The sequence below is a fragment of the Rhipicephalus sanguineus genome, chromosome 4 (assembly GCF_013339695.2).
Source record: "Rhipicephalus sanguineus isolate Rsan-2018 chromosome 4, BIME_Rsan_1.4, whole genome shotgun sequence".
Classification (NCBI taxonomy): domain Eukaryota; kingdom Metazoa; phylum Arthropoda; class Arachnida; order Ixodida; family Ixodidae; genus Rhipicephalus; species Rhipicephalus sanguineus.
This window is the reverse complement of record NC_051179.1, coordinates 8,413,256-8,433,423: the sequence shown is the minus strand read 5'-3', so window position 1 is coordinate 8,433,423 and position 20,168 is coordinate 8,413,256.

The following is a 20,168-nucleotide window of genomic DNA, read 5'->3' as shown; positions in this document are numbered from 1 at the left end:
GGTGGTAGCATGAAAACCATGACATCCATGACATGTATGTCATGATTTGCATGCCACGCTCATGGTGCATTTGCGGCCGTTTCGCTTGCATGATATACACCAAAATTGGTATTGCGCGACACGACCGTATGACTAACGTAAGTGAGAGGTGGTAACATGAAAATCATGACGTGCAAGTCATGTACAACCTGATTTACATGCCACGCTCATGGTGCGCTAGCCGCCGTTTCAGTAGATTGATATTCACCAAAATTTGTATTGCGAGAAGTGACTGTATGAAGAACATGAATAACCGTTGGCAAGATGAAAACCATGACATGCAGGTCATGTATGTCATGATTTACGTGCCACGCTCATGATGCATTCGCGGCCGCTGCGCTAGCTTGATGTACACCAAAATTGGTATTGCGCGCAGCGACTGTATGACGAACGTAAATGAGACGTGTTAACATGAAAATCATGACATGCATCACGTGTACGACATGATTTACATGTCATGCTCATGGCGCACTCGTGGCCATATCGCTTGCTTGATATCCACCAAAATTGGTATTGTGCTATGTGACTGTATGAAGAACATGAATAACAGGTGCTGGCATGAAAACCATGACATCTATGACATGTATGTCATGACTTACATGCCTCGCTCATGGTGCACTTGCGGCCGTTTCGCTTGCATGATATACACCAAAGTTGTTATTGCGCGACACGACCGTATGACGAACGTAAGTGAGAGGTGGTAAGATGAAAACCATGACATGCATGTCATGTATGTCATGATTTACATGCCACGCTCATGATGCATTCGCGGCCGCTTCACTAGCTTGATGTAAACCAAAATTGGTATTGCGCGACGTGACTGTATGACGAACGTAAATGAAACATGGTAACATGAAAATCATGACATGCATGACATGTACGACATGATTTACATGTCATGGTCATGGCGCATTCGTGGCCGTTTCGCTTGCATGATATACACCAAAATTGGTATTGCGTGACGCGACTGCATGACGAACGTAAATGGGAGGTAGTAACATGGAAACATGACATGCAGGTCATGTACGACATGATTTGCAAGCCACACTCATGATACATTCGCGGCCGTTTTCCTAGCTTGATATATACCAAAATTGGTTTTGCGCGACGCGACCGCATGACGAACATGAATAACAGGTGGTAACATGAAAACCGTGACATGATGTCATGTATGTCATGATTTACATGCCGCGCTCATGGTGCATTCGCGGCCGTTTCGCTCGTTTGATATGCACCGAAATTGATATTGCGCGATGTGACTGTATGACGAATTTAAATGAGAGGTCTTAACATGCGAATCATGTTATGCATGTCATGTATGGTATGATTTACATGCCACTGTCATGGTGTGCTTCCGGCCGTTTTGTTAACTGGATATATACAAAAATTCGTATGGAACGACACGAGTGCGTGATGAACATAAGCGTCAGGTCATGCATTGTATATACCAGAATATGCGTTTCATTGGCATGGTGTATACTAGATTGTGCATGCATGCGTGCATGGCAAACATGCGATGTATGGTGGACCAGATGCCATGGCATGAATGATTTCATTTGGCTCAGACAAACAAAGCGATGTATGCAGCTCTTTGCTCTCTGCTTCGCATTACAACGATTCCCACAGTGCGTGGGATCTGCCGAATTTTTTATTGTACTTTCCACGCGACACACTGTGCAGCACTACACACGTGAGCGCCGCGAAACTGAGAACACAGAAGCACCACTTACCGTTCGCATTTACGACTGTGCCTAACCAGGTGCTGGCCGAACACGCATACACGGAGGTGCAAGCACGCTTGAGTCTCCAGACCATCATGAAACCAACACGAACATGCTCACAGTACGGGATGTTGCACTGCCGTCGCTAAATGCCGTTCACGTCCAGCGTTGAGATCACAGTCGCGCACACACAAGACACTGGCACGCACAGCCGACACAGCTGAGCAATTCGGAAACTTCGATGCCCGGACCGGGCAACGGGAGAAAATGGCGAAGGCAGCGACGGGCGACGGCGAGACTTCGACTTTAGCACGCACGTTCTCCTCTCCTGGTGTGCGTGTGTCTGTTTTGTTTTTATTTTGTCTTTCCTCGCTCGCGTATGCGTCGGAAGGTTGCGTTATCGTGTTTCTCGGCGGCTCATGTAACAGCCCTCCCGTTTAGCGGCCGCTTGAAGGAAGTCGCGTTAATATATATCTGTTATTTTGACGCGATAGCGTCAAAGAGCTCGTCTCGCAGGAATTCCGGTGTCGGTGGCGTCGGCGTCATTGGTTCTGAGCGAAAGAGCAGCGTTGGTTGGTCGTGAGCGAAAATTCGAGGTAGATGCAAAGAGAGAGAGAGAGGACGTTTGCACTTTGGCTTTCCTTGCGGCACTGTGTATACGTCTCCATCGAGAAGCGAAGGCAAGCTATAGCGATTGAGAAGGCGATAGTGTGTGTGTGCGTGTGCGTGTGTGTGTGTGTGTGTGGGTACATGCGTGTGTACGAATATCGCTCTCGCGTTTTAAAGGCGAAACGTAAGAGTCCCCCCCCCCTTTTTTTTTCTTTTTTTTTTCTCATGCTCTCTGTCCACAGCATTTTATTGCATACGCTGCGGCGTGCCGCCTCTAGTCAGTTTATAACTAGGACCTGACTCGAGTGTGCGTACGTGTGAGTATAATCGCGTACATTTATGATCGCAGATTCTTTGTGCATGTCAGCGGTTTTCGTCGCGATAAGTTGACGAGGAATGTATCGCCGTCACATCATCGATTGAGCTACTGCCAAAGATATTAGACTGCACGAACTTTTCTTTACAGCTCCTTATATTTGGAGAGTTGCAAGACTAAAACAAGCTCTGAAACAAGCTCTTATATGGCAAGAGAATAAAACAACCTTTTACTCTCTCGTGGGATGCGGGAGTGAGACAGGCACTTTACTCTCTTTCGCCAGGAGGAGTGAAAGGCCTTTTCACTCCTCCTGGCCAAAAGAGAGTAAAGCGCCTCCCTGAGAGAGAGTATAATGAGATCTGTGGGAGTAACACAGCTCTATAACACTCACTGCAGGAGTTTCAGTTTTTAGAGTGTGGTACTCCCGCTAAACACCCTTTGCGAAGAAGGTGGCCGAGAGTTATTTATTGCTCATCTCTTGGTTATTTCTTGAATTGCTCCGCAGCGTGTGGGGCAGTCCAATGTTTAAAAACATGCATGAAACATTGCCTTTCTCGTGCAGATGGAAAACAAGCAGAACCTAGCTTCGCAGACAAGACGCGCTAAGCACGGGGAATTGGTCGTGTAATTTTAGTAAGATTTTAGGTAGCGAATTTGGCTGGAACTTATTTCGAAGACCGTGTCGCAGTGTTTTACAGGATAGAGGCCTGCTCGGTGGGCATTGTTTCGCTGTGATATCGGCGAGAGGAGTCCGCACGTGTGTTCTCGTCCGCTTTCCGTGCAAGAGGAAAATGGAGTTTCATATCCGTGCCTAAGCGTCATACACCGCGCACGCCGAGAGAGGGAATTTCTTGTCGTCGGCGCTGTCGTTTTATCTCCCGGCTTGTTTCTCGTTTTAAGATCTTCGCTCGCTGCAATACAAAATAGTCGTCAAGAAGGGAAGGCGGTGCATGCGGAGTCGGGGCGGAAAACGTTCCTTGCTGGCCATCGTCGCATGCACGCATTCGGTTATATGTGGAAAGCCTATCGCGCACGAAAATGGCAGAAACGAAAATCGAAGTACCGTGCGCCTAAGAAGCCGAAAGAAAGATGCGAGCTGTTCCTGGGACAACGGGTCCCGCCATCGCTGCCAGCGGCGATCATAACTGCGTGACAAACGACGCTGTCCCGCGGACCATTTTATTTTCTCGGCGCAGTACCTGCTCTCTTGACATTGTTCCTACATTCTTTCTTGGGTATCGCCAAGACCCCAGGTTGTTCGAACGGTATCTTCTCGAGTCGCGTGGCCGAAGGAACCATATCTCTCGGAGGACGGCAATGTGAGCCTCTGGATGGCTCGCACTTGTTTTTTTTCCCAAGTTCAGCCATCGCGATAGTAGAGACCATATGAGACGGCGATATCATTGCACATATTTCGTTCAACAAGGTACTAGAATGTTTTTTCGCCTCTCTTGTGCCTACTGAAGATATATACTATTCAGCTGAACTTCTCGAGAGAAAAAGGCGATGAATCTTCTACTGTAAATTTGCTGCGGCGTTCACATAAGCACCGTGTCCTGCGCTTTGCATTGCATTCTCTCGTAGCAGTTAAGCTGCAGTACTCCAGCTTCTCTCTCTTTTTTCTCCTCCTGATTTCGCATCGCTGACGGAGATACATTTTTAAAGCGAATCGAGTGGCACTGGTTGTAAGGGGAACACGTGACTTGGCAGTTGTTGGGTCGCCCTATGATAGTGGATGTCTGCTATTGAAAACAACCACTGAAACTGCTCAGTGCTCCTATGCAATGCCTTATCGCTTTAGATAGTGACAATCGCTTTGTGGTACACCGTAATGAGTTCCCACTCTGGCTACATTTGTGGCCAAGACCAAGTCCAGACACGATCCGTAACGTGTGGTCATCGTAGCATGCGAGTCAGAAGTAATCCTTGAAAGTAACCACTTTTTCTTCACGATGAAAAGGGGGCGCGAATAACACGAGAAAAGACGGACGACGCGTCCATCTTGTGCACCGTGCTATTCGCGCCCCATTTTCATCCTGAACCAACACCAACTCGCCCAACTTTTTATTACACTTGTTTCTTGCTGGATTTCGCAGTGTGAACTTTAAAGTTGGTATTTTTGTGCATAGGCTGAGTGACAACACTCCCCACGTCGGAAGCTGTCGTCACCGCGACAAGGGCCAATCACACGTTGTGATCGATTATTTCGCTGATTCTTGTTTTGCGATGCTTCTTTAATTAAACGAATGGTCTGCTGTGTGTGCTGTACGAGTTCTACAAAAAAACGTCTCAACATTTCCCATCAACCACGGAGGGCGCTCTTTTTCCCGCGAGTCTAGACCAACTATGCGCTAACAGCTTCGCGCCTTGCTAAATGAGGATTGATACTGGAGCTTAATTAGTTTGTTGCAGATTATTCAGCTGGCATGTCCATATTAGTGGCCGCACCATTTTTCTGTGGTTGCTTCGTGTAGGCCACGTTACCAAAGTTTGAACGTCAACAGCCTGTTCATTGAGGCTAGTTGGTGCATAATATGGAAGAGCAGTCAAACCGGAACATATCGAACACACACACACACACACACACACACACACACACACACACACACACACACACACACACACACACACACACACACACACACACACACACACACACACACACACACACACACACACACACACACACACACACACACACACACACACACACACACACACACACACACACACACACACACACACACACACACACACACACACAAAATAACGGGAATTAGGTATATCGTATAATTCGATATAAAACTTTTAAAGAATTTGCCGCATTTCCAGTGTGAATTTTGGTGTGCAAGTTGGTTTCAGGCACCCTTTCCCGATAATGCAATAAAGATGGCTGATCCCTTCGTCATGGGAATCGGTGTAATACGAAAGTGAAACGTGTCGTCACAGAAGTAGTTGATTGTTTATAGTGCATTGGTATTTGAGAGCTTTTACAATGTCTACTGTTGTTTGGCAGATATAGCACCGCTTGATGGTGGACGCACCCACGTTTCGCCTAGTGGCACATCTCCGTACCGACGACTAACGCCGATGATCATGATTTAACCCGTTCGGTAGCTGAAGTCGTCAAGATATACCTGGAAACCGCAGGTGGTGAATCCCGCGCGAAAGATTGCATCAACAAGCACATAGTAAACACTGATATGCACTCCTTCAAAGCGTCGTGAAATGCGAAGAGAAACGCATCGATTGAGCGTCGTCTAGCCTGGCCTTTAATTTTCACAGGGCGATCAGAGAACGCGGTGCGACAGCCAGGCGATTGTCGGATAGCTATTTTTCGATATGGATGTATGCTATGAGCGAGACTTGGGCTAAAGCCGCCACCTCACGGTGTTTTAAAGCGTTGACGATATTACACTCCTCCTACTGCAAACCAGTTCTGCGCAATCCTTTACACTTCTCCACTTGGAAACGCGCCGAATGGGGCGGTTGTAGGAACGGCGCGTTGCCGGTGCTAACAGCGGAGGCAACGAAGTTTTTTTTTAAATGCGAAGCATTTCTTAGCGAACCTCAGGCACTTTGGGCGTTTCTATCTACGTATCTATCTATCTATCTATCTATCTATCTATCTATCTATCTATCTAGCCGCCTACGTCTGGGCGCTCTCCTGGTCGTCTCTGTAACTTCTAATGTACCAAGATTGGCATAGCAGGGGATCAGTGTATGGTGAACGCGATTCGCTGGTCATGATATCAATAACGCAAAATACCTGTCGCGTACGTCATGAAACCCTTTCTCTCAGTCACCTGTGGCACATACCCGCATACCAGAGTTTATGTTATGCGGGTATGTGCCACAGGTGATACAAATTTTCAACCAACACAGTAAACGCGAACACACACATTGACACGCAAGGGAAGTGATAATAATAATAATTGCAGGGGCTTTAATTTTGACTATCTGGTATTCTTTAACGTGCACCGAGATCGCACAGTACACGGGCATCTAGCATTTTGCATGCGACCGCCGCGGCCGGGATCGAACCCGCGACCTTCGGGTCAGCAGCCGAGCACCGTAACCGCTACACCACCGGGGCGGACTCAAGGAAAGTGAGGAAGCTGAAAACAGAACACCACTGGAAGACGCTCAACTACCATGCACTCGTTCACGTGGTCCGCAACGTGGACCACGTCGATTGCGCAAAAACCGGGGTCAATGCTTCCTACAACAAATCTGCCGAGAAAACCAGGCCGCTCATCATTATCGATGACTTAAACATTGATCTATCAAGACGGAACAGCGACTGGTCTGTATACTGCGTGAAACACGGTTTGAATATGGACAGGGCATCAAAAGACCTCGCTGCCACGTGCAGGACAGGAGGCGTCATAGACCATTTCATCGTAAGAGGCATCCAGGATTTCCACCAGCTCTACTATACCTCGTACTTCACTACACTTAGACCTCTCGTAGCTGCGATCACGAACGGATCCGGTCGAGCTGCTGGTGCTCACTGATCACGGTGATGATGACCTTGTTGAAGAACTGTCAAGAACCCCTTCTACACATACACACGGGTTCGTGAAACGTGCGTGCGTTCGCGTCATAACAGATAAATATAAACATAACGGTAACCGAACTGCAACTGTGATTGCAGCGTACGCGCAGTGCTTTTGCGTGTGCCACTTGGCTGTGTGTATATCTAGAATAATATTTCTGAAACGGAGCTTTGTTGCGAGTAACGCCTGTCCTGTGCATTTGCGTTTCGTCTTTGTGCTGTTCGGATTCGCGCTATCCAGTGTTGAAGAATATAAGCACTACATATCAGCTTATCGCGTGTGGTGATGGTAACACCCATGTTGCTGTTGGCATCGCTGCGCAACTGTAAACAACTGGTTATATAATGCATATGCGACTCATCAGCATATGAGTGTGCGTTACCACTTCATATTTCTCTAGCGTCATTCCTTAACGTTTCGCTCAGTATGAAAAATTACGCCAGTCACCATCCCGCGCATGCTTCGCATAACTTCGACTCCCATGGTACGTGGGATCTGCCGAATTTTTTTTTCCAGCCTGTTGCCACACATGTCACCACCCCGTTTAAAGGGGACGCTCATAGCATCCATCCATCCATCCATCCATCCATCCATCCATCCATCCATCCATCCATCCAAGAGAACTGAGAGAAGAAAGTGTGAAAGATAAAAGGCGCGTTCATGCAGACCCCCGGTTTGTGTTTGCCGGTAGCTCAGTGGGCTAAACGCCCGCCAGCTATCGTCGCGGACTGAGAGGTCGTGGGCTCGACGCCTGTTACCGGCACTTTTTCTTATAGTTTTTTTTTTTTGCTATCTGATGGCGTTCACTTTGCCGACGTATTTTCGTGACGGAAACACGTCATGAAAGTCTTGGTGAACCCCGGCATAAAACACGTTCGTGTTAAAAGCCGGCTTCACAAAAATACGCAGGGATTCTTTTTTTTTTGTACTTCTCATTTTCCCACGGTTTTAGTTCGCGCTGCGGGTAATACGCAGGGGCTGGTTCTACGACGACACAAACAGCGCCTCGACACCTTCACACGCAGCTGTGCGTACTCGTCGGGCGCCAGAATCCCCTAGTCCGCCCTGGCCCTAATGTCGGCATTGTTCTTCAATATCATCCTACTCAGCCTGTTTCTTGGGATGCTGTACGCAGCGGTGACGACAGGCTTCTGTTCTCCACATCCCACTGCGTTAATAATCGCCAGGTTTGCGGAGAACAGCACGTTCTAGGCAGCCATCGCGTGAACATAGGCAAACAACGATCGCACGCGACGGGCGCGACGACGAGGAATCATAGCAGAAAGCATGCTATGGCGAGCAGTAGCTTCTACTTGTCCCCGTCACACCGCTCGTAAAGCCCCTTACCACGCGATTTCCCAAATGCATGCGGGTAAGATACCTTCCGTGAGGAAAAGCCAACTTCTTGTGAGGGAAAGCCAACTTCTTGGGGCATTTCACACTGCCCGTTGTTCGATGTATCGAGTGTTTCGGCTATTTTTGTTGGTTGTAGTCGTGGTTTTCCTCGTGTACGGAAATAGTTTGCTGTAAATGGTAATTCGATTTACCCGAGTTCGAAATAGTTGGGTTTGACTGCATAAAACAGCGTGACACGAGACGAGTTAAGGAGCCTGTTTTCCCTTACTTGTCCCGCCTCGCGCTCCTTTATAGTCCGGTTACGGATATTTGTGCAAAATATCCAGCTGTATTGCTGCCTACTTGCGGCGAGTACCCTACCGTGCCATAACCCAAGTACGAGATTTTAAAAGGACATAAGTTACTACATGGCAAATAGTGTGCAAGCGTTAGCTTCCGAGCGCTATACGGTGCTCTCCACAGTGAACGAAAACCTATTAAACATACACTACAGTTGAAATATGGGCTTATCGGTACATTTTCGTCCAAGGAAATTGCGCTCGGTGAATACGGACACTACAAGTCACACGACTCAGGGCGCTACGTATCAAATATAGCTTTTAAGTAACGTGTTTATGCTTCTAACAATTGCTCTGAAGGAAATATGTTGCTAGTATGAAGAGCGGATTATTGCTCATGAAGAACTACGCCGAGGAAAGAGACAGAAGGGCGAGTTATTAGGCCCGCAGAATTCCTTGGATGACAATCGCGCAAGAACGCCTTTTCTGAAGATGCGCAAACCAAAAAGCAAAACAAGAAACGATCCTGATTGCGTCGAGAGGAGGAGATAATTAAGCAGGCAATATAACGGCTGGGTCCAGGGCTGGACTAGCTCTCGCTGAGCTTGGTCCAAGAGGGCCAATGGGCGCTGCCGGTCCTCGCTTACGAGCAGTGCCTCCCAAGTCCGTTGCCGTTAGAAGCGATGAGTTGATGTTCCCTGGCCTAGCCCCACATTCTCACGTTATGTGGGCCAGCGTGGGTTTCGCGCCACAGGTGTCTGCGTAATGTGCCGGGTGCAACTCGCATAGGAGGTTTAGGTGCAGGTATGTATTCGTCAGTATGCGACGCCAGTCCCGTGCTTGCGCTCTGTTGAATTTCGAGTGCGGTGGCCCGAAGGTTCGTCATCTTGCTCATCCGAATCTCTAATATTGTAAGGTATTGCAAGAGGGGTCAAACAAACACTGGTTTCATTATGGGTGAGCTTGCGCCCAGAAGAGTAGGTGAAATAAATGGAAGAGTCCACTAGAGCGTTCCACACGAGTGTCTCTTCCCGAACACACTTCACCGACGCCTCGATGGTCAGCCCACTGTCTCGAGCCCGTGTACGAGGAGCTTGCGTCGCGGTGTCACAAGAGGCGCGCGCAGGTGCGAGACATTGTACACGCTTACCGATCGGCTCGCTCGCCGATGCTCTTGGTAAAAAGCTTTTTGAAAGCAGTGCCTGCGGGTGGCTTGAAGTGCCAGTTGGTACATGTTACTGCGACGAAAAGAGCCCGCAAACGGGACGGAGGGTAAGAAGCAGACAACACAAACGCTGACGAACAACTGTGTGCAAATTTATTGCAACGGAAAATACACGTGATAAATGAGAACTAAAAAGAAACGTAAGACTGTCACATAATTACGGCGAGGAAACAACACCATAATGCCCGCCACGTGCCTTGATAACACCCGACAAATACGGAATGTCCTTTTCAAGAAGCGCGATGGACGGCTCGCTGACGCGCGTGTTCCCTTTTTTCTTGATCACGAAGACGTCATAGATTTCGCGCTCGATCCGATTTAGATATCTCGTGAGAAGCCCACAGTATTCGAAGAGCGGAGCACAGCCACACGTCTCGTATATGTCGCGCACTGTGGACGGAGGTTCCTCTACAGGGTTCCTCTACGGGGTGCAGCCCGCCGCTTGGTCGTTGCTTCCTCGAGCGATGTGGTCTGCCCTTTCGTTACCTTCCAGTCCGCTGCGTGCTGGTTACCACACTACGCTGTGGTCCAGGTCGAGTATTCTTGTGGCGCGGCGCGGGAGCACTCCTCGCATGAAGAGTCGACATGCTGCCTGCCAGTCTGTCAGCACATAAGCCGGCTGATCCTTAATGTCGGCGTCTTGTATGGCCAACGCTATGGCCGCAGCCTCTGCTGCGCATACCGAGGTAGTCTTAACCGTGGCAGTTCTCGCAGTAAGTCTACTACTTTCGGCGATTGTGTAGAATTCCCTGCGTGTAGTTGAACTACACAAGATGTTATATAGACACCTGCAGATGCTTTGCTTTGACATTGACTTGAAGCATAGTTTAAAGATGTCCTAAAGTGTGGACAGGGGTACGATAAAAACTGAATACACTTACAGGCGCTGAAGTAGTTAGTGCCCAGTGCCATCAACTCTTCAAGTAAGATCATTGCCACCCTGTGAGTTGTACAGGAGGTACACCAACACGCACACTTCCTCTGACATTAATACTTCCAGCCTACCTCCCTCTCCAGCTCACCTTGGCATCATCGAAGAGGGAAGAGCACCCGCACTCCTTGCAGTGGAGTTGAGCACCGTTACTCTGGGCTTTCAGGGACGTGCTCTCTGAACCAGTCACACATAAGCAAGACCATGCTTCTACAAATATATTGCTACGTAACAGTCTGTTCGTTTTGGAGAGTATGAGCAGTTGTAAGTACATTAGTCCTTCCCGTGCCAGTCTTTTTCTCCCGTAACGTGTTTCGTGGAGAGCTGCGATCCCTGTGCCCTCCATGGAACGCCGCAGCGAGCGCTCACTCGAGGCTTTCCATCACATATTGGCCGCACACACACACACACACACACACACACACACACACACACACACACACACACACACACATATATATATATATATATATATATATATATATATATATATATATATATGTGTGTGTGTGTGTGTGTGTGTGTGTGTGTGTGTGTGTGTGTGTGTATTGTAGTGAACAGAGACAGAGACAACGCCCGTTTCTCGGGCAAGCTTGCTTGCTTGCTTGATCCTCTTCTACTGGCTCTTACCCACAAAGGGGGATTGGCCATGAAACCGGCGGTAAACATTACATGGAAACTTGGAATTTAGACAAAAGTAATTGAATGAATCGGACTACAAGCGAGTATTGAAAATAAAATAAGATTCTTTGGGTTATGTGCCAATAGAATGAGAAAAGAACTTTAATATCGAAAATAATCAATTAGAGAAAAGAATTATAAAATACCAAATTGCAATAGGAAATAACTTAATAAGGAACTCTTCTTGTGTCTCGAAGAAATTCGCAGACAGCTATGCAAACGTTACTGTTGCTGTGGCCCAGAGAAGACGCCCCAAGGGAAAGAATATTTGCAGAATCTAGAGGAATGTTCAAATTTCTCAATAAATATTCGAAATGTTTTTTCCTGTGACTGGAGAAACGACGGCAATGTATTAAAAAGTGATCAATGTTTTCAGGTTCTTGACATAAAAAGCAAAGAGGGGACGGAACCAGACCAGCCCTGTGTAAATAAAAATTTAGAGGAGGAATACGGCATCGAAGTTTAGTAAGGGCCACCTCCAATTTACGAGAGGGACACCATTTATTGTTCCAAGGAAAAGAAAGGTGACCATATTCTTGCTGTGGTAATCTTGCTTTCATGGAATCCTGATGTAATGCGTATTTTCGGAATCGAGATGCAGTAATAAAGTCTGTATCTGGTACAATGTACATTGCAGGACCATCTAGGGACCACCGCGCGAGAGCATCCGCCATCTCGTTTAAAAATATGCCACGGTGACCTGGCACCCATACCAACCGAACTGTGCTCAAGTTTTTAGGAATTAATGATACGAACAAATTTAAGGAGGAGGACTCGGAAGGAGAAGCTGAAGTGAGAGCACTACATACAGATTTCGAATCAGTGACTATTACAGCTGACGACTCATTTGCTGAAAGCTTGCGAAGGACTAAAAGAATTGCTAAGAGCTCTGCTTCAAATATTGGAGTATAATCTGGCAGTCGCAGTGAGAATGACCAAGATAAAGCCTCTGAGAAAATACCTACTCCCGCTTTCTCTTCACGCATGGATGCATCAGTAGCAATTACGTTAAAAATTCCCAACTGGCCTAAATGGTCTTCTAGCAAGCCTCTCAGATATCTAGAGGGAATAAATTTAGAATTGGATGGGAATATATCATCGAATTCAATTTTTGTCTTAGCCAATGAGAAATAATTTGAAACAATGTTGCGTATATTCACCTTTAAAGGATCTAGCTGCTCCTGCACAAACAAAACTTGCGGCTTATGTATCCGAGACCATGGCTCATTAAAAAATGATCTCGATTCAGAAATGAATACAAACTGTAAACGTCTTAGAGAAGATGCGTAAATTTTTAAATACGTTTTGACTGTAAGAATGCGGAATCTGCAAGTCAGAGTAGGTACTCGGGCTTCTTGATATAGAACACTGTTCGCTGTAAATTTCGGAACCCCTAGACAACTACGAAGAGCCTCGCGCTCTAAAAGAACCAGGGGATTAATTTTGTATGCTGGCCCCCCAGAGAATAACACGCAACCAAATTCTAGAATCGGGCGAACATACATGCGGTAAATCATAAGGAGATTGTCCCTGCGTAACCCAGTGGGGTGACGACCAAGTTTACGAAGCATTCCAATATTACGAGTTGCCTTCGATTTAACATGCTCAATGTGATGTAGCCAAGTTAGTTTTTCGTCATAAAACACCCCCAAATACTTAACGCAGTCTTTTTGGGGAATTATTTCTTGACGGTACTGTAGTGAAATGCTAATTGGAGCATTCAAAGGAAAAACAATAACGGAACATTTACTGACGTTTAGTGTCATTCGTATCTGATCAAACCATAACTCTAAAGTTCCTAAATATGATTGTAGTGTAGCATGCAATGACTGAATATCACACGCAGAAGAGAAAAACGCGATGTCATCTGCATATACATACAGATGAACGTTAGTCTTCATAGGAACTGAACTTAATAGAACATTAAATAAAACAGGAGAAAGAACGGAACCTTGAGGGACTCCTCTGGACTGGCTATATTTTGGGGAAGATAAGCCACGCTGGGAACAGTAAAATTTTCTATCCTTTAAAAACTCATACAGCCAATTAATAATATATTGCGGGAAGTTCAAGTTTTTTAGGCAGTTGAGCAAGGTAGCATGCTCTACACTGTCGTATGCCTTAGCCAAATCTAACGTTACCAATGCTGAATATTGCCGCCTGTGCCGAGCAAGCTTAATCCGTCCCTCTAAATCTACATGTGCAAACCATATAGAATATCCTGGTCTAAAGCCTATCTGACATGGGCTCAGAATTGAGTTAGCTGCTATAAATTTGTTTATCCTATTGTACAATACTCTTTCAATTAATTTAATAACATGCGAAGTTAGTGCGATAGGTCTTATATTATCAATATGTACACCTCCTCCTTGTTTTTTGAGCAGTGGAATTATTATTGCAGTTCTCCAATCTGGAGGAACCCAGCCATTCTCGAGTGAGTAATTGACAAGATTGAGAAGGTCCTGAGAAGACACCTCAAATAGCAATTTTAACATACCTGTTGAAATGCCATCTGGCCCCGGAGCTGAATTGGGAAGAGTGTGAACAACACTTGCAAGTTCTTCTATAGTTACTCGCTCGAAATCATTCACACAAGAAGGTTTGGGGAAAACGGATTGCAGTTGAGAGGTGAAGCGCTTTTGTAAGCCTAGTGCGATGCCATCTAATAAGTCAGCCAATTCTGATGGAGAGAGAACAACGGATTCAATGTTTATGGGCGAAGGGATAATTTTGCGCGACCTAAGAAATCGAAAAAGAGCTTTCTTGTTCCTACTCTTTGAGAGAAAAGCAAAACGGTTTTCATCATACTTAGCTTTCACCATGGAAACAGTTCTCTTAAACATCGCTTTGGCGAATTTGTAGTTACTCCAATTAGTAGGGCACTGGTTGTGGAGAAGTTTTAAATGCGAAGCATTTCTTAGCGAACCTCAGGCACTTTGGGCGTTTCTATCTACGTATCTATCTATCTATCTATCTATCTATCTATCTATCTATCTAGCCGCCTACGTCTGGGCGCTCTCCTGGTCGTCTCTGTAACTTCTAATGTACCAAAATTGGCATAGCAGGGGATCAGTGTATGGTGAACGCGATTCGCTGGTCATGATATCAATAACGCAAAATACCTGTCGCGTACGTCATGAAACCCTTTCTTTCAGTCACCTGTGGCACATACCCGCATACCAGAGTTTATGTTATGCGGGTATGTGCCACAGGTGATACAAATTTTCAACCAACACAGTAAACGCGAACACACACATTGACACGCAAGGGAAGTGATAATAATAATAATTGCAGGGGCTTTAATTTTGACTATCTGGTATTCTTTAACGTGCACCGAGATCGCACAGTACACGGGCATCTAGCATTTTGCATGCGACCGCCGCGGCCGGGATCGAACCCGCGACCTTCGGGTCAGCAGCCGAGCACCGTAACCGCTACACCACCGGGGCGGACTCAAGGAAAGTGAGGAAGCTGAAAACAGAACACCACTGGAAGACGCTCAACTACCATGCACTCGTTCACGTGGTCCGCAACGTGGACCACGTCGATTGCGCAAAAACCGGGGTCAATGCTTCCTACAACAAATCTGCCGAGAAAACCAGGCCGCTCATCATTATCGATGACTTAAACATTGATCTATCAAGACGGAACAGCGACTGGTCTGTATACTGCGTGAAACACGGTTTGAATATGGACAGGGCATCAAAAGACCTCGCTGCCACGTGCAGGACAGGAGGCGTCATAGACCATTTCATCGTAAGAGGCATCCAGGATTTCCACCAGCTCTACTATACCTCGTACTTCACTACACTTAGACCTCTCGTAGCTGCGATCACGAACGGATCCGGTCGAGCTGCTGGTGCTCACTGATCACGGTGATGATGACCTTGTTGAAGAACTGTCAAGAACCCCTTCTACACATACACACGGGTTCGTGAAACGTGCGTGCGTTCGCGTCATAACAGATAAATATAAACATAACGGTAACCGAACTGCAACTGTGATTGCAGCGTACGCGCAGTGCTTTTGCGTGTGCCACTTGGCTGTGTGTATATCTAGAATAATATTTCTGAAACGGAGCTTTGTTGCGAGTAACGCCTGTCCTGTGCATTTGCGTTTCGTCTTTGTGCTGTTCGGATTCGCGCTATCCAGTGTTGAAGAATATAAGCACTACATATCAGCTTATCGCGTGTGGTGATGGTAACACCCATGTTGCTGTTGGCATCGCTGCGCAACTGTAAACAAGTGGTTATATAATGCATATGCGACTCATCAGCATATGAGTGTGCGTTACCACTTCATATTTCTCTAGCGTCATTCCTTAACGTTTCGCTCAGTATGAAAAATTACGCCAGTCACCATCCCGCGCATGCTTCGCATAACTTCGACTCCCATGGTACGTGGGATCTGCCGAATTTTTTTCCATGCGGCCTCTCTACGCCTGTACTCTCGTTCACACTCTGAATCCCACCAACCACTCACAGGTTTTTCTTTTGCTGAGGTTACCGTAAACTGCGATTTCTTCATAGAGCATTTTAAAACCGAACACAGACTCATAGCTTTATTAGCACTATCGGAATTAGTCAGAGAGGACAAAGCTGACTGTAAGCAAGTTTTAAATTTGGAATAGTTAACAAAACTGTGAGTTGGAATATCCAATGGGACCAAGGAGTAATTAATATCAATCACTATCGGGCAGTGATCACTATTAGTTGCAGTATTCGCTACAGACCAAGAAGAGATAAGAAGGGTTGAGCTAGCGAATGATAAGTCTAAAACAGATCTTGAAGTACCTCTTACAAAAGTAGGAACTTCGGAATTGAGACATGTATAGTTATTTTTACAGATCCAGTTCCACAAAATTTTTCCTGATGCGTCTGTGCGATACCCCCAAGATACGTGGTGCGAATTAAAGTCGCCCGCTAATAACGTATTCGGTCTACAGAGGCTCTGAGCGGAAGAATACGTTCATCTTTTACGCCAATCGGAAAGTAGCTGTTCACAAGAGTGATTGGACCCGATCCTGGAGTTTCAATTTCTAATACTAAAACGTCGTGATCACTTGACGTTGTCTGGAAAACAACTTTCGCTCTATGACAAAATTTTGATGCGATGAAAAACGCTATTCCTCCACCTCGTGAATTCCTGTCTAGCCGAAAACATTTATAATTTGGTAGATGAAACGTTTGACCTGAAGACAACCAAGTTTCTTGTAATAAAATAACGTCCGGAGAATTCTGAGAAATAAGGTATAATAAATCGGTGACAGCAGAAAGTATAGAACGGCAATTCCACTGAAGGACTCGAAGACACCCTATTGTGATGACAGACCAGCAGTCGCAACTGCTTGATCCAAAATACTATCTTTTAAAAAATCATTTCTGGACAAAGACTCCTTCACACTTTTCTTGGATTTAGGAGAAGAACTGTGCTTCTTGTGAGTTGGAGATATGGTGCGTTTCAGCATTCGGGCATCCATGTCTACATCCTGAATACTCTGAGAGCCGGATTCGGACATACATTCTTGATCAGACATCCGTGAGTTAGAAGCTCGCTTGACATTAATACTAGAAGTACCTGATAGAGACCCAAGTGAAGACTTATTTAGTACCAAAGAATTCTGAACGCTCTTGGATAACTGCTCCGAAATGCCAGATAACTGCGCCGAAATCACTTGAGCCAATGTCTCTGATATGTTCAGCAGAAGTTTTTCTAGGGACTTTTCCACTACTTTCTCTACAATAGAAGAAATTGACTTAGTAAGTGATGCATCCATATTGAGACTGACGGGCTGTAACGCCTGCATATCCTTGTGTTCTACTCTGAACCTCAGCAAGAGCTTCTCTGCGCGAGCATCGCCTTCTCTCAATGATGTCAAGGACCTGCATTTCTTTAGCCTTCGCAGGACAATCGGAGTGATCAGCTGTGCGAGCGGCTTGGCATAAGCAGCAGGATTCATTAGTTGAGGTACAATCATCAGCACTGTGTTCAGCCCCACATTTACGACATCGTACATTTGATCGACAACCGTTCGCACTATGACCATAGCGCCAGCATTTACCACATTGGAGAGGTCGAGGAGCAAGGGGTTCAACTCTGTAGATTAATGGCCATGCTTTGATTTCTGATGGACGCGATGTCCCTGCAAATGTGGCGATAACTGACTCGATTGGAATCCTAACATTGTTCACTTGCCTGTTACACCGATAAACGGAAACTGCACCTGCCTCTGAAAAAACATCCAAGATTTCCGCCGGGCTAAGGCTGGCGTCGACTCCACGGATTAGGCCTTTGCAGCAAGCAAGGTGGGATGGAATGAAACAGCTCACCGGTTGTGAAGCAAAAGACGAGCACTTTAGAAGGTCCTGAAGACAGGCCTGGTCTGGGGAGCAGCAGAGAATCCCGCCACGTCCGAACTGTCGGACCTCAGTTATCTGCAGATAATGTGGGGTCACCTTGTGAAGCTCAGACTGGATGACCTTGGGGTTCTTCATGCGAATAACTCCACCATTCGTAGGAACCAGAGCAACAGGAACGGCACTGATGCCTCCACGCAAGAAGAGGTCCAATGGTACATCCTGAGAGGGGATTGAAGCAGACCAGAAGGAAGCCCTCTGGCCCGGAGATGAGACAGACATCAAAAAAGGAAATAAATCACACTTAAAAGCCTTATCAAATTATACTGGAAATTAAACAGATAAGAAGAACAGTAACCGCCGGTATCAAGACCAAAGAAAATTCCCGCAAGTGGCTTCACCACAAGAAGAGGACAGCAGCAGCAGTCGAACGACCTACAGCCACGTCTGCAACCTCTGCTGTCTGACCTGGCTTCGCGTTCTTCAAGCTATTCTATCTGAACTCCTTCTTCCTCTGCCTTGCTCTAACTGCCCGCGCGCCCGAACATCGGTGTCTTTGTCACCACACTCGGCCATGACTGCGAGCGCGCGGAGTTGCCGGCATTGTCTCTGGTGGGCGGCTTTGGCTGCATCGCAGCGGACGGTCCCGGCCACGCTGCGACGTCATCTGAGCTGCAAAACATGCCTCTGGCGGCCGGCTTTGGCGTTGTTGCAGAGGTAACGGTGGACGCCGCATGCCCGGAGGAGGATGCCCGAACAGCATCCGAGGCAGCACCGTGGCAGGCACTTGGGGTGGCTTCTTTTCGGTTACATCCGCATGATTGTAAACATCGGAAAGACGCCCGGACATTCGTTTCGAACATTCTGTGGCTTTGGGAGAACTGAAAAATGCTTTTCTTCAGCGAAATTCTTCACGTCAGCAACGGGGCGCTCACTGTCTTTATTTCCATCGATGACCAACGGCCATCGATGCCCAACGCACCGACTCACAGATGTACAATTCTCGTCATCGCGAGGTTATTTACCAACCCTGTGATCAAGTGTGGCTGTGGATTCCCATCCGCCAAAGAGGCCGCTCGGAATCCAGCGCTACTTCGGTCCTTATAGAGTTCTACGTCGCCTCAACGACGTCAACTACGAAGTCCTGCTAAAGGCACGGCTTGGCGATCACGTCGTTTACAGCAGGTAGACATTGTGCATGTATCGAGGATGACGCCGCAATACCCCCGTTTAAGTCTACTTGGATGATTGTTCGAACACCTCGACACTGTTTTTTTGCATCATGTGCGTGTGTGTGTGTGTGTGTGTGTGTGTTGCGCGCGATTAGTTTCTGTTCTAATCACCAGTGAGCATCGCGTTAATTTTAAAAGGGGGGTAACGCCTCGAGCATGGGATATATATATATATATATATATATATATATATATATATATATATATATATATATATATATATATATATATATATATATATATATAGTGCTCGTCAATTCGAACGATCCTCGGAGCGCAAATGAGAGCAGTTTAGTTCTTCTGCAATGGAGAGAAAACGGCTTTCGCGAAGAATAGAAACGGCCGCGGTCCTTCAGAAAGGTGTGGTCGCTTGTTGCCTCCCCTTAGTGTCTTCGCCCGAAGCTCTATACACTCGCGCTAATTGGCCGCATTTCCGGCATCGATGGCACACTGCTCTGAGATGACGACAATCATCTGCTTGGTGTGAGGCTGCGCAACAGCGGGTACAAGGCCGATGCTCATCGGGAGATAGCCTGCTTGCTTTCTTAGACATCGGAAGTGAGAGGCCCGACCGGACAAAATTTGTTGTGTCTACCACCGGGAAATGTAGTTTCTGTATGTGCTGCGCATTTTCCGTTTCCTTCCTTCAACGTAAGTGAACTGCGTAAGTGAACTTCAAGGTAAGTCAACAACAGACGTTCTACGTCTTCGTCCCAAACACCACATACTACGGGGTCACGCAGCATGCGATACAACATGTCGGCGAAATTGTAGCCTTCGGCCATGCGACGAAGGGCGGCTATGAAATCCCGAACTCGCTCATCTGCCTGTGTGCGCGTGAACAATCGGTAGCTGGCTGCTGTTT